At 44.4% G+C, this 14,759-nt stretch overlaps 1 protein-coding gene across 5 annotated transcripts in view; it reads right to left on the reverse strand.

Annotated features, from left to right (window-relative positions):
* The window catches only part of FNIP1 (folliculin interacting protein 1), a 257,563-nt gene that overhangs the window by 87,537 nt on the left and 155,267 nt on the right, over positions 1-14,759 (reverse strand). The gene's annotated exons all lie outside the window — the stretch shown is intronic.

Below are 14,759 nucleotides of genomic sequence, written 5' to 3' on the forward strand. Positions count from 1 at the left end.
TCGGGCGTCACCAGAACTGGGGACCCACATAGGGCAGACTTCAAACGGGAGAACGCCTCTTCCGCCTGCTCATCCCAGCGAACACTTACCGACTTCCTACCTTTCAGGAGTCCTGTCAACGGGGCAGCTATAGTGGCGAAATGTGGGATGAACCGCATATAATACCCTACCATTCCTAAAAATGACCGCAGCTGCCTGGTCGTAAGGGGTGTAGGCCAATTTCGGATCGCCTCAATCTTATTTATTTGGGGCTTAACGACTCTGCGTCCAGTGACATAACCCAAATACCACGCTTCCTCCAGGCCCACTGAGCACTTTTTTGGGTTGGCGGTCAATCCTGCCTTCCTGAGCGAGTCTATCACTGCTTGAACCTTCGACAAGTGACTTTCCCAGTCCTGGCTAAATATGATTATACCATCTAAATATGCTGAGGCATACCGGAGATTTGGTCTGAGGACGATATCCATCAGCCGTTGAAACGTGGCTGGAGCACCGTGCAACCCGAAGGGCAACACTCTATAATGGAAGAGCCCCTCCGGTGTGACAAAGTCGGTCTTCTCTTTTGCCGTCTCTGTTAAAGGTACCTGCCAGTACCCTTTTGTGAGATCTATCACCGAGAAATACCTGGCTTTACCCATTCGCTCTATTAACTCATCTACTCGCGGCATGGGATAGGCGTCAAACTTTGAAATCTCGTTTAGTTTCCGGAAATCATTACAAAAACGTAATGATCCGTCGGGCTTTGGGATAAGAACGATCGGGCTAACCCACTCGCTTCTAGACTCCTCAATGACCCCTAACTTCAGCATAAACTTTACTTCCTCTGAAATGGCTTGTCGCCGAGCCTCCGGTACCCGGTGCGGTCGTAAACGGACCTTTTCCTGGGGCTCGGTGACAATGTCATGTTGGACAAGATTGGTACGTCCTGGAAGGTCAGAGAACACGTCTTTATTCCTGCTAATGAACGCCTTCACTTCTTGAGTCTGCTTAGTCGACAAACCGCTACCTATCTTTACTGCAGGGGTGTCCTCTGGTACCACTGTAGGGCCGGGGACGTTCTCTGCAGCCAAGACAAAGCACGGGTCATCCCCAAGGAGACTTTCTCTATCTTTCCAGGCTTTAAGTAAATTAACGTGGTACACCTGCTCAGGCTTCCGCCTTCCTGGCTGGTATACCCTGTAATTCACGGGGCCTAACTTCTCTCTTATCTCATATGGTCCTTGCCACCTGGCCAGGAATTTGCTGTCTACGGTGGGCACTAGTACTAACACTCGGTCGCCCGGGTTAAACGTCCTTACCTGGGCGGCCCGGTTGTACACGCGGCTCTGGGCCAGCTGTGCCGCTTCCATATGTTTACGGACTATGGGCAGAACTGTTCCTATCCGTTCCTGCATCTTCTCGATGTGCTCGACTATGCTTTTGTGAGGGGTAGGCTGTTGCTCCCATGCCTCTTTAGCGATATCCAGCAGGCCTCGGGGATGCCTACCATATAACAGCTCAAACAGTGAGAACCCCGTGGACGCCTGGGGCACTTCTCGCACCGCAAATAACACATAGGGCAGCAAGAGGTCCCAGTCCTTTCCATCTTTTGCCACCGCTCTCTTGAGCATGGACTTTAGGGTCTTATTAAAGCGTTCCACCAGCCCGTCAGTTTGGGGGTGATAGACGGAAGTACGCAAGTGCTTAATATTTAATATTTTGCAGAGCTCCCTCATCACTTTGGACATGAAAGGGGTCCTTTGGTCCGTCAATATCTCCTTTGGAATCCCCACCCGGGAGAACATCCCCATCAGCTTGGCTGACGTGTGGCGCAGGGGTATCGCCTCAGGGTAGCGAGTAGCGTAGTCTACTATAACCAGGATATGTTGGTGGCCTCTGGCTGACTTGTTAATGGGGCCTACCAGGTCCATTGCGACCCTTTCAAAAGGTACTTCAATAATGGGCATGGGCACCAGGGGACTATGATAATGAGGCTGGGGGCTGGTCTTCTGACACTCTGGACAGGACTGGCAAAACCTCCTGACTTCCTCATATATCCCCGGCCAATAGAAACGCTGCAGTATACGTTCCTGAGTTTTCTGGACCCCCAGATGTCTTCCTAACACATGAGTATGCGCTAGGTCTAATACCATGCGGCGGTATGGCTGGGGTACCACCAACTGTTCTATTACCTCTTGCCGGACTTTGTCGACCCGGTACAGTAGGTCCTGGTTACAGGCCAGGTGGGGAAATTCCGAGTCGGCTCCCGGGTGCTGAGCCACTCCATTGATGACAGTCACCCCTTCTCTGGCCCGTGACAATGTAGGATCCTGGAGCTGGGCGGTCCCGAATGTGTCTCGGGATACTTCTAGTTCTGGAACAGATGGGGCTGCCACCGGCTCACCAGCCAACCCTTCTAGGTACAAGCTATCGGGTTGACACTCTTCCTCCTTATTGGTGACCCCTATAGCTGGTAGCCCCTCTTCAGGATCAACGGGGACCGGCTCTGCACCCCGTCCCTCCCACAGAGACCAAAACAGGGGACAATCCCTACCTAGGATGGCAGCGTAAGGGATTTGTCGCCCCACCCCAACCACCTGCTGTATCTCCCTTCCGAGGGTAGACAAGGTCACACAGGTTGTAGGATATTCTCGCTGGTCCCCATGAATGCACACAATCCTGATGGTTTGCTTGCCTGGGCCGCGACCGGCCACCAGGGACTCGTGCACGAGGGTCACTAAGCTCCCCGAGTCTAGCAATGCCTTAACTGGGTGTCCATTAATAGAGATGGCACACAACAGAGGTGTATCAGTGGATAGCAGCGAAGCAGCAACATACACCGGCTGGCCGAAAAAGGAGGACCGGCGTGCGAACCCGCAGTCCATGTGCTCTGCCGCCCTCGGGCAGTTGGCAGCAATGTGTCCCAGGCCCTGACAGTGCCAACATCTAATCCCCGGGGCCTCTCGTCTCCCCAGGTTTGGCCTCCCAGGAGTGGAAATCACCTCCCCCCCCTTAAGCGGTTGAGCCCCCTTCTCAGGTCCCCTTTGTGGCAAGGAGAGTGAACGCGGCTTTTGCAGGAAGGCAGACTCTCGGACCAAGTCCTGGGTTGCCATGTATCTCTCGACTAGGCCAACAACTTGATCCAGGGTGCCTGGATCACCTTGTCCCACCCAGCGCTGTATTGCTCTTGGGAGGGTACACACCAAACGATCCACCACCACACGTTCCACCATTTGCGAGGGGCTCAATGTCTCAGGCTGCAGCCATTTTTTTTACGAGGTGTAACAAGTCATAAGCCTGGGACCGAGCAGGCCGGGACTCTGAGAAAGCCCACTGATAGACTCGATGTGCACGCACATAGGTATTAACCCCAAGACGAGCTAACACCTCCCCCTTCAGCCTCTCATAGCTCTTGGCTTCCTCCTGACTGAGGTCGAAGTAGGCCTTTTGTGCGTCACCCACTAAAAATGGCGCCACTACTTCGGCCCACTGTTCTGCCGGTAACCTTTCCTGTTCCGCAGTGCGTTTGAAGACCATCAGGAACGCCTCGATATCATCCTCGGGGCCCATCTTTCTTAACGCTGAGCGCACCTTATCCCGGGCAGCAGGTAGGATTGCGGTCCCCCGCGGGACGGCTTGTTGTTGTAACACCTGCATGGACTCCTGCATAGTCGCCAGTTGCTGGGCCAGTAGACTATTCAACTGCCGCTGGTCTCTCAGGGCTTCCTCATGTCTCCGAGTAGCCTCCTCATTACTTTGCACCAAGTGTCTAATAGCCTCCTCCATCTTATCTGGAGCCACAAAACTTGCTGGCTTAATATATGACATACAGTCCAAACAGCCCAATTTTCAGCCTCACTGCCGTTTGCCTGCTGAAGCCACCAATTGTGGGGGTTTGCTCTGGTAGGCAGATGGTAGCGGTGGCAGTATAGAGGCTCAGGAGACAGGCTTTGTGTCCAAACCGTGCTCTTTTATTCACTCCAGTGCATCACATCAAAACTGTGCAATTCACACAACAGCAATGTCCATAAACCCCCACAAAGGATCCCCAAACACTGCAGGTGTCTTGGTGCCTGTTCACACAGTCTCTCACATCTGTGGTCAGTACTACACCTTGTCATGGGGCGGGTTTGTCCAAGTTCATGCAAGTTAGACAGGCCACGTGTCGGCCTGGACAAGGGATTGGCTCCGGCCACAGGATCCCTTCTTTTGGTCCTTCGCTGAGCCTGCAGCAATAGGGCAGTCCTTGGTAGACGAGCGGACTACAGCGCTCAGCCCATACAGCTTCCTGCAGTGAGACAGGAGACCACACTTCATCAGCAGCCCCACAGTCAGTGAGCATCAAACCTATATTCACAGCCCTGGGTGTAGCAGGCAGACCACACCCAGCAAGCATAGTGAAGGATTAACTCCTTCCCTACCCAACTAAGGCCAGAGATAACCAACCTGCCAGGATCAGTGTAGACTGACACCAACAACTGAAACCCGTCCACCCGTGGTGGTCCGTGGGGAACAGACACCCACCCTGCTCTTACTCCACCAGGGCCACGACCCCCGGTGGTACGCATCTTCCATCCACTACCACTCCAGACATTCTCTTACAATATATATATATATATATATATATATATATATATATATATATATATATATATACACATATATACATATATACATACACACACACACATACACACATACAGAAACAAAAGAGTTCAGTGGCAGCACAGTCAATGGAAAAAATATGGGTGCAGCTGGCCCAGTGTGGATATAAGCCAATCCAAATAGATAAAAGTAACAAAAAGGGCAGCACTCCAGAAGGTAAAAGATGAAAAAATTCTTTAATTACCCATATGGGACAAGCGACGTTTCGGCTCAATGTGTGAGCCTTTTTCAAGCTGAAAAAGATGGGCAGCACTCCACATGCGCGATGTTTCGGCTCCAAACCAGAGCCTTTCTCAAGCAGTGTGTGGGGACAAAATGCCAGCAATATATAGCAACAAACTCATTCATTACAATTAACAAAATCTGTGCAATTAATAAACAATAAAGCAAAAAAAAAATCAATTGTGCAGCTTATAAAATATAGACTAAAAAAATGCAAATGTGTGACAATAAGGGCCTTATGTACGTCATCAAGACATGCGCAGAGATGGTCCGGACACGCCGATCGACTGCCACTAATGTTATGCCGGCATAAAATGTTGCTGGCGCCACCTCGGTTCTGTATACAGCAGACTATGATGATATTGTTGTGTGACATCCGCGGTGGATGTCCGGTTACCTTGACAAATATGGCCGACGTAGGGTTGGAATTGCAATGCGCAGTGATGTACGCAGCTACAACTGGAAGGGCCTTATGTACGTCATCAAGACATGCGCAGAGATGGCCCAGACACGCCGATCGACATGCGGTATCCTGGATGGCGGCCATTCATCCTCCTATCTCGTTTTCAACCTCCATTTGCAATACATCATAGTAAGCACTCTGCACTTTTATTATTCACAAGTGGCACTGATTTTGATAATTGATGTAATCAATAATGTATGGAAAAATTTTCTTGTATTATTTAGAATCATGTAGTAATAGTAAGGATGGGCACTCTAATATCCGGAATCACCAAACAATATAAGTTTATATATTTATTCAAAGTAAAATAATATGAATAACACAGGCATAAAATGACTAAAATAGGCCTAAATACATTATATACTATAATACGACTAATCGTTGGTATAAATTAACTCTATTAGTCGCTAAAAATAACTCTATTAGTCGCTAAAAAATAAAACTGATATTGAGCTGCCTTATCGGGTCCAGCCTAGCTACACAGTGGACCAACGCCTAATGCAGTAGTTGATGAAATCGAGTAGATATTCAAATAGGTGTCTACAAATAATATATAGTCCCCAGGTGATATATTTCTCATGAGAAAAAAAGAACATGACTGATCCACCAGGTCGGCCGATAATATCTGGTATAGAGTCCCTGACATCCAACTTATCCCATTATATTGACAGACTGATTCAACCTACGGTCAAGAACATCCCTGCATATATTAAAGACACCACACAAGTTGTCCAATTATTGGAGAACTTGAAGGTGGAGCCACATTGGCGTATAGGAACTTTGGATGTTCAATCGCTCTATACCATCATCAACCATGAACAGGGCATGAATAACATGAGATTGCAGCTTAACAAACATGGGAATCTCAATATCAGACAAATAGACTACCTGGTGGAAGGTGTTGAACATATACTCACACACAACTATTTTTTCTTTGAGGGGACATACTACCTCCAGATTCGGGGCACTGCCATGGGCACCAGATTCACCCCCAGCTATGCCAATCTGTTCATGGCACAGTGGGAACAAGAGACCATACTACCCCGGCTGGGGTCGGATCTGGTGCTCTGGCAGCGCTATATTGACGATGTCATCTTTATCTGGCAGGGCGATGAAGGGGATTTATCTACTTTCCTCAAAGAGATTAATAATAATAACTATAATCTTAAATTCACGTCCAACGTTAACCAAGATAGTATAGAGTTCCTCGATCTACTGATCAACACTCAAGTGGACCACTATGTGTGTACCACCTATCAGAAAAAAGTGGCGAAAAACAGCTTTATCCTCTACTCAAGTTGTCATCTGCCTTCCTGGCTGATGAATATACCCACAGGACAATTCCGGAGGATCAAGAGGAATTGCACTAATGAGGACAAATTTGAAGAGGAAGCCACCAATATGAAAAACCAATTTCTGGCCAAAAACTACCCAGAATCAGTGGTGGACAAAGCCCTGCAAAAAGTCAGGGAAATGGATAGGAATCAGTTTTTTGTGCCCAATCAGACTGATAGTGGACTAAAAACCAGTGAAGAAAAATTCCGTATAATACTACCGTATAACACACAATATAAAAAAATCGAGCGGATCATTAAAAATCACTGGCATCTGATCCAGAAGGACAAAATCATAGGTCCCTTAGTTCCCTCAACACCAGACATAGTGTATACGAAGGCACCCAATTTGGGTTTGAAAGTGGCGCCATCAATCAAACAAAAATTAGGGACTAATGGACCTATTAACAACTGGCTTAAAAGCAGTGGGTTCCACAGATGTGGTCGCTGTGTGAACTGTAAAATTACATCCTTTGCTAGGAAAACCACACGAGTGAACTCAACCCAAAATGCCTTCTCTGTTGAAATAAAACAACTTCTAACATGCGACAGCTCGAATGTCATATATATAATAGAATGTATGTGTGGCAAACAATATATAGGTAGAACTAAAAGACCACTAAGAGTAAGAATAGCGGAACATATAAATAATATTAAAAAAGGATACGAAAAGCATGTACTGTCCAGACATTTTAAACTGATCCATAATCAGGATCCAAAAACCCTAAAATTTGCAGCTTTTGAACAGTTAGATCGGCACTGGAGGGGAGGGAACCATATCGCCCGAATGTCTAGGGTGGAATCAAGGCGAATTTTCGAGTTCGGCAGTCTGACACCAGCCGGATTAAATGCTGAACTCGAAATCTTTGGATTCCTGTAATGGGCTGGATGCCCTCGGATCACGGAGGGTACCAGTCAGGCTGATTACCAGCACTGTGACCCCCCCTGGTCGGGAGGCCTCCAGCCCATATACACCTTGAGTGAATATACACCTTGAGTGACCATCTGTTACAAAATAGACAACATACTCTATCAGTTATAAAATTAGATACCACACCCCTCCGATCACTACCGCACATTAGAATAAAGCTTGCGCTGAAGGTATCATTTGGGACTGACGACCATTTCCCAGCCCCCATAACAGGGATCCCCTTATCCAGTCTCTAGTATATCATTTATATTCTGTTTAAAAATATCTAAAAAAGATTTTATTTAAAAATAACACTGTTTTAAAATAAATAAACTACTTTGTATATCACTAAATAAAGCAATTACTAAAACACACAAAAATTATACTAAAAACGTTATTTATTGTCTATTTCTTTTTATATATTTTTTTATATATATTTCCATAAAACCAAAATGATTTTTAGATGTATGTATTTATAACTTATCTTTCTCATATAGAACAAATATTAAAAGCTGCATACTATGACCAGCCTCTATATTAGATAGGGAAATCCTATTAGTAATATTTTATGTGATTATATATTTTATTAATAATAATTATTCATATGTTGTTAGGTTATATGAGTCAATTATATACATTTTGAAGGGAAGGAGTCAGCCATATATATTTTGAAAGGAAAGAATATTAAGAATGCAATCAGTCTTCGCAAAAATAATGCACTGGAATGTCAGTGATAAACTAAAGCAAATGTGGACCCACAAAAACGCAGGAACTCAGGGGGGAAAACAAACGCAAGGAAAAGAAACGCATCAAAAACTGCACAATGAAAAAGACATATGACTAAAAGGATACCAGATCCGCTAGATCCATCTCAGGGTTAACAAAGAACCCTCCTGATAGCCAGAGGAATAAAAGCCGGATAGCCAGGCAGTTTACTAAAGCCACTGAGGAAGAAGGTAGCCCAACCTTCGAAACGCGTCTGGCGTGGACGAATAGGAAACTGACCCTGGCAACTAACCGGCAAAACTAGATCTTATTGCTATCTAGAAAAAGCGCTTCCATTAAACAAACTGATACCAGGTCTACTGGCCATAGCCTGGCAATCCACGGACAGCAGAAGCCAGCTGGAATAATTAAATCAACTGCATAGAGGAGTGAGAAACGCCCATCGCAGACAAGTCCAGACTGTGCCTACGATCTGAACAGAGTGAGACCTGCGATCTGCGGTCGGCTCTGGATACACGCGGATAACAGCGAAAGCGGACCATACAGCCGAGATATACCAAGCAAGGTACCTCCTTATTCCATACATGAGGTAAGCCCTCTGTGCAGCCACGCTACGGACCGGAGAGTATCACTAAGTGTGAGTACCCCTACAAATAGCAACGATTGGTAACCACTTACTGCATATTTCTTTACCTCGGGTCGAATGTGGAGAGTGCACAACACTGACTCAAATAATTGAAACTATATTACCGTAGTAAAAAACTGGTTACCTGGAGGGACCAGCTACAGCTGTGGAGCCGCTACTATAAAGCCCTTGAATATAGGCAGTCTATGAACTCTAAGTAGCGATTGACTATCACCTACCTAAACACAGTAACACTTTATTCTATTTGGATTCTTTATATGATTAAGAAGTACTCACAAATATTTTTGCAAACTTTATATATTTTCACTTTTATATTTTTTCTCCTTGGATTTGTTTGGATTAATTCTCACTTGGAACATTTGCTATATTTTATTTCACATTGGTTTCTTTTTTTCTCATGAGAAATATATCACCTGGGGACTATATATTATTTGTAGACACCTATTTGAATATCTACTCGATTTCATCAACTACTGCATTAGGCGTTGGTCCACTGTGTAGCTAGGCTGGACCCGATAAGGCAGCTCAATATCAGTTTTATTTTTTAGCGACTAATAGAGTTATTTTTAGCGATTAATAGAGTTAATTTATACCAACGATTAGTCGTATTATAGTATATAATGTATTTAGGCCTATTTTAGTCATTTTATGCCTGTGTTATTCATATTATTTTACTTTGAATAAATATATAAACTTATATTGTTTGGTGATTCCGGATATTAGAGTGCCCATCCTTACTATTACTACATTATTTTGGTGCTTTGAGTGCGACATCGGATAGGTGCACCTGGCCATCCTAAAATAGGAGGCAGAGCCGTCCTTTATTTGACTTCTCATTATTTAGAATCATGTACACATTTCTAAGGAAACATGTACTATATTGTACTTGCAATGTATTGTCACACATTTGCATTTTTTAATCTATATTTTATAAGATGCACAATATATTTTTTTGCTTTATTGTTTATCAATTGCACAGATTTTGTAAATTGTAATGAATGAGTTTGTTGCTATATATTGCTGGCATTTTGTCCCCACACACTGCCTGAGAAAGGCTCTGGTTTGGAGACGAAACGTTGCGCATGTCCCACTGGGGTAAATAAAGACTTTTGGTATTTTTAACTTTTTGGAGTGCTGGCCATCTTTTCTACTTTTGTATTTTTGGATTGGCTTTGATCCACATTAGGCCTGCTGCACCCACCAGCTTACATCCAGGACGGTGCTGCCATTGTTTATATATATATATATATACATATTTATTTATTTATTTAAAAACCCGCCCAGTACATATCTAAGCTCGGTACATGTATTCAATTGCTGGCCTTAAAGGGAACCTGTCACTGGGATTTTGTGTATAGAGCTGAGGACATGGGTTGCTAGATGGCCGCTAACACATCGACAATACCCATACCCAGTCCCCAATAGCTCTCTGTGCTTTTATTGTGGGGGAAAAAAACGATTTGATACATATGCAAATTAACCTGAGAGGGGTCCTGTCCTTGACTCATACCCTGGGGACTGGGTATTGCGGATGTGTTAGTGGCCATCTAGCAACCCATGTACTCAGCTCTATACATCAAATCCCGGTGACAGGTTCCCTTTAAGTATATAAAGTATCCCTACAGTGCTCAACAACATTGCTGAGGGTCTATTTAAGAGGCCGCAATAGGTAAAGTTCGATAAAAGAGAACTGCTGGTCAAAAGGACCTCTCACGTGTACAGTGGATGCTCAGCTGCCATGGCGATAGCAACGTGGTCCACCTCGATATGGATGTCCAATGGCTGGACATCCATATCGAGGTGGACCACGTCGCTGTCGCCATCGCCATGGCAGCTGAACATAGGGATACTTTATATACTTAAGACAATCAATTGAATACATGTACCAGGCTTCATCCACATAAATGTATTGAGTTGAGCTACAGTCATGTGAAAAAATTAGGACACCCTTTGAAAGCATGTGGTTTTTTGTAACATTTTTAATAAAAGGTTATTTCATCTACGTTTCAACAATACAGAGAGATTAAAGTAATCCGACTAAACAAAGAAAACTGAAGAAAAGTCTTTTCAAGATCTTCTGTAAATGTCATTCTACAAAAATGCCTATTCTAACTGAGGAAAAAAATAGGACACCCTTGCCCCTAATAGCGAGTGTTACCTCCTTTGGCTGAAATAACTGCAGTGAGACGGTTCTTGTAGCCATCTACCAGTCTTCGACATCGGTCTGAGGAAATTTTACCCCACTCCTCAATGCAGAACTTTTTCAGCTGTGAGATGTTTGAGGGGTTTCTTGCACGTACAGCCCTTTTCAAGTCACCCCACAGCATCTCAATGGGATTCAAATCTGGACTTTGACTTGGCCATTCCAGGACTCTCCATTTCTTCTTTTTCAGCCAATCTTTGGTTGATTTACTAGTATGTTTTGGGTCATTGTCATGTTGCATGGTCCAGTTCCGCTTCAGCTTTAATTTTCTAACTGATGGTCTCACATGTTCTTCAAGCACCTTCTGATACACAGTAGAATTCATCGTGGATTCTATGATGGTGAGCTGACCAGGTCCTGCTGCAGCAAAGCAGCCCCAAACCATGACACTTCCACCTCCATGCTTCACAGTTGGTATGAGGTTCTTTTCTTGGAATGCTGTGTTTGGTTTACGCCAAACATGTCCTCTGCTGTTGTGTTCAAATAATTCAATTTTGGACTCATCTGTCCAAAGAACATTATTCCAGAAGTCCCGGTCTTTGTCAACTTTATCTCTGGCAAATGTCAGTCTGGCCTCGATGTTTCTCTTGGAAAGCAAAGGTTTCCTCCTTGCACACCTCCCATGCAAGTTAAACTTGTACAGTCTCTTTCTGATTGTAGAGGCATGTACTTCTACATCAACAGTAGCCAGAGCCTGCTGTAGTTCTCGAGATCACACTTTAGGGTTTTTGGAGACCTCTTTTAGCATCTTGCGGTCTGCTCTTGGGGTGAACTTGCTGGGGCGACCAGTCCTGGGCATGTTGGCAGTTGTTTTGAAAGCCCTCCACTTGTAAACTATCTTCCGGACAGTGGAATGGCTGATTTCAAAATCTTTTGAGATCTTTTTAAATCCCTTCCCAGACTCATAGGCTGCTACAATCTTTTTTCTGAAGTCCTCTGACAGCTCTTTTGCTCTCACCATGATGCTCACTCTCACTTCAACAGTCAGGAGCACACCAAACTAAATGTCTGAGGTTTAAATAGGGCAAGCCTCATTCAACATGCAGAGTAACGATCTACTAATTATGTGCACCTGGTGTGATATACCTGTGTGAGATCTGAGCCAATTTAAGAGGGAATACATGTGAGGGTGTCCTATCTTTTTCCTCAGTTAGAATAGGCATTTTTGTAGAATGACATTTACAGAAGATCTTGAAAAGACTTTTCTTCAGTTTTCTTTGTTTAGTCGGATTACTTTAATCTCTCTGTATTGTTGAAACGGAGATGAAATAACCTTTTAGTAAAAATGTTACAAAAAACCACATGCTTTCAAAGGGTGTCCTAATTTTTTCACATGACTGTATATACCGGGCTCTCAGGCTACATCTCTTTATTTGTCCTGAGCCATGAATCAAATATATGTACCCAGCTTAATTAAGTACTGGGTTTCATCTATATAAAGTCAGGTCCATAAATATTGGGACATCGACACAATTCTAACTTTTTTGACCCTATACACCATAACAATGGAGTTGACATGAAACAAACAAGATGTGCTTTAACTGCAGACTGTCAGCTTTAATTTGAGGGTAATTACATCCAAATCAGATGAACAGTGTAGGAATTACAACAGTTTGCATATGTGCCTCCCACTTATTTAGGGACCAAAAGTAATGGGACAGAATAATCATCATAAATCAAACTTTCACTTTTTAATACTTGGTTGCAAAATCTTTGCAACCAAGTATTAAAATGGCGCCATTTAGCAATTCTAGGTCGCATTTGCAACCATTTTGGTCACCATCTGGAGCCCTGCCTATGGATTAACATCTACACGGTCTACTGGGTTATTACACAATTTTCTATCAGATTGGGAACTGTTACAATCAATGTTTCTAGAGTTTTAGGGCTGATCACGTGTATTGATTGATGTGTGTGTGCAAATAGATGCTTTGGATATTTAATGTATTAACAACCATATTTAACTGTATCGTTAGCTTTTTATGGTTTGATTATCAGTTTGCCACTGTGTAGTTTTTTCTGGACCAATTTGTTTAGTACTTTTCACTTTTTGCTCCATTTTATTCCCCTGATGAACCAGTTACTGGGGAAACGCATCTGGAATATTTAGGGCATTGCGAGATTAAGATAGAGCAGGCAAGGGGCCACAGGCCACCCACTATCAGGGTGTTCCTGTGGGTTGAGGCATTAGCAAAGGATATATTAAGGATTTTTTCCCCCCCTAGCGCACATTACCCACCCTCCCCTCTGCATACATTTATATATGTCTGTGTTCTTTTGGTCCATCATGATCAATGTTTGTTACAGTTTAGATGTATATGAAGTGATTTGATAGTAATGTGGTGATTAAAAGTTAAGTTTTAATTCCTAGATTTCTGTGACTCTTGAAATATAGCAGGAACTTTCTACATGAGTATCTAATCAGTATTGAACATTCTAGTATGGTATTCTAGTAAGTCAAGTGCTGAGGCGATAAAATAAAAAAAAAATCAGTTTTGATATTTTTTTTATAAATCGCAGCGACTTCCTGTACATCGCTAGCCTCCCATTTGTAAGACAGGCTTGCTTTTTTTTCTTGGGCAGTCTCAGGAAATACCCCCTAAATTTAGTTGACCAAATGGCAAGTAAGGGGAATTCTTCTGAAGAGGCCTACAGGCTTCTGACCCAGTCGGATGAGGAATGGGAACCCTCATCTGACGAATCCAGTGGGTCAGAATACGAACCTGTAGAAAGCAGTGGCAGTCTGACCCAAAGTTCAGACGATGAGGTTGAGGTGATACCACCAGGCGTACCCGCCCCATGTTGCTAGACCACAGGTTGTGCAGGATCCGCTTCAAGGGCAGCAGAGTGGGGCTGGCACTGTAGGATTACGTGGTGAGGCATAGACCAGCAGCACAGCCCATCCTGGACCTAGTACCAGCACTGCCGTAGAACATGGTGAAGTGGTGAGCACCAGAAAGGAAGTTGAAGCTGGTACGGTGGCACGTGCATTAGTTCCCCCGTTGCAGCCACCGCACAGACAGGCCTGTAGAGCCCCTAGAGTCCCTGAGGTGCTGGCAAACCCTTATTGGCAGCCCCCAACTTCAGCCGCACCAGTAGTTCCCCCTTTCACCGCCCAGTCTGGAGTTCGGGTTGAGACAGCTCAGATCAGATCGGCACAGTTTTTTTTTTTAGCTGTTCTTGACTGCGGAGCTCTTGGACTTAGTCGTGGCAGAAACAAACCGGTATGCCACTCGATTTATAGCCGCCAACCCGGGAAGCTTTTATGCCCAGTCTTTCCGGTGGAAACCCGTCCAAGTTTTCGAATTTAAAACTTTTCTGGGCCTTCTCCTTAACATGGGCCTGACAAAAAAGCATGAATTGCGGTCATATTGGTCCACAAACCCAATTCATCACATACCCATGTTCTCTGCTGCCATGTCCAGGACATGATTTGAGACCACCCTGCGTTTCCTGCACTTTAGTGACAACAGCACCTCTTGTCCCAGAGGCCACCCAGCTTTTGACTGGCTCCACAAAATTCGGCCCCTCATAGACCACTTCAACAACAAATTTGTATACCCCTGAGCAAAGCATCTGCATAGACGAGTCCCTTATACATTTTACTGGGC

Source organism: Bufo gargarizans, chromosome 2, assembly GCF_014858855.1.
Source record: "Bufo gargarizans isolate SCDJY-AF-19 chromosome 2, ASM1485885v1, whole genome shotgun sequence".
NCBI lineage: Eukaryota > Metazoa > Chordata > Amphibia > Anura > Bufonidae > Bufo > Bufo gargarizans.